Genomic DNA, 801 nt, shown 5'->3' with positions numbered 1-801 from the left:
ACAGTGTTTCTATCACCAATAATGAACTAGTGCAAAAAGAAATCAAGGATTCAATCCCATCTACAATAGTTACAAAAAAAAAAAAAAAAAAAAAAAATCCTAGGAATTAATTTAACCAAGGTGGTGAAAGACCGCTACAGAAAAGCTGCAAAACACTGATGAAAGAAACCAAAGAGGATACAAAAATCAAATGGGAAGACATTCCATGTTAATGGATTAGAATAATTAATACTGTTAAAATGGCCATATTACCCAAAGCCATCTACAGATTCAATGCAATCCATATCAAAAGAGGGATGCATTTTTCACAGAAATAGAAAAAGCAATCTTAAAATGCATATGAGGCCAGGCACAGTTGCTCATGCCTCTAATCCCAGCACTTTAGAAGGCCGAGGCGAACAGATCACTTGAGGTCAAGAGTTCAAGACCAGCCTGACCAACATGGTGAAACTCTTTGTCTACTAAAAATATAAAAATTAGCTAGGCGTAGTAGCTCGTGCCTGTTGTCCCAGCTACTTGGGAGGTTGAGGCGTAAGAATCACTTGAACCTGGGAGGCAGAGGTTGCAGTGAGCCAAGATCATGCCACTGCACTCCAGTCTCAGCACCAGAGTGAGACTCTGTCTAAAACAAAACAAAACAAAACGAAAAAAAAAATGCATATGTAACCTGAAAAGAGCCTAAATAGACAAAGAAAAAAGAGCAAAGCTGAAGGCATCACATTATCTGACTTCAACATATATTATAAGGCTATAGTCACAAAAACAGCATGCATGGTACTATTACAAAAATAGACACACATA

General features: G+C 37.5%; 1 protein-coding gene across 1 annotated transcript in view; it reads right to left on the bottom strand.

The window, feature by feature from the left end:
* Nucleotides 1-801, bottom strand: part of RIT2 (Ras-like without CAAX 2) — a 395,769-nt gene that overhangs the window by 295,879 nt on the left and 99,089 nt on the right. The window lies entirely within an intron of this gene.

Source organism: Mandrillus leucophaeus, unplaced genomic scaffold (genome assembly GCF_000951045.1).
Source record: "Mandrillus leucophaeus isolate KB7577 unplaced genomic scaffold, Mleu.le_1.0 Scaffold189, whole genome shotgun sequence".
In the NCBI taxonomy this organism is placed as follows: Eukaryota; Metazoa; Chordata; class Mammalia; order Primates; family Cercopithecidae; genus Mandrillus; species Mandrillus leucophaeus.
This window is presented reverse-complemented; position numbering and strand designations above follow the sequence as displayed.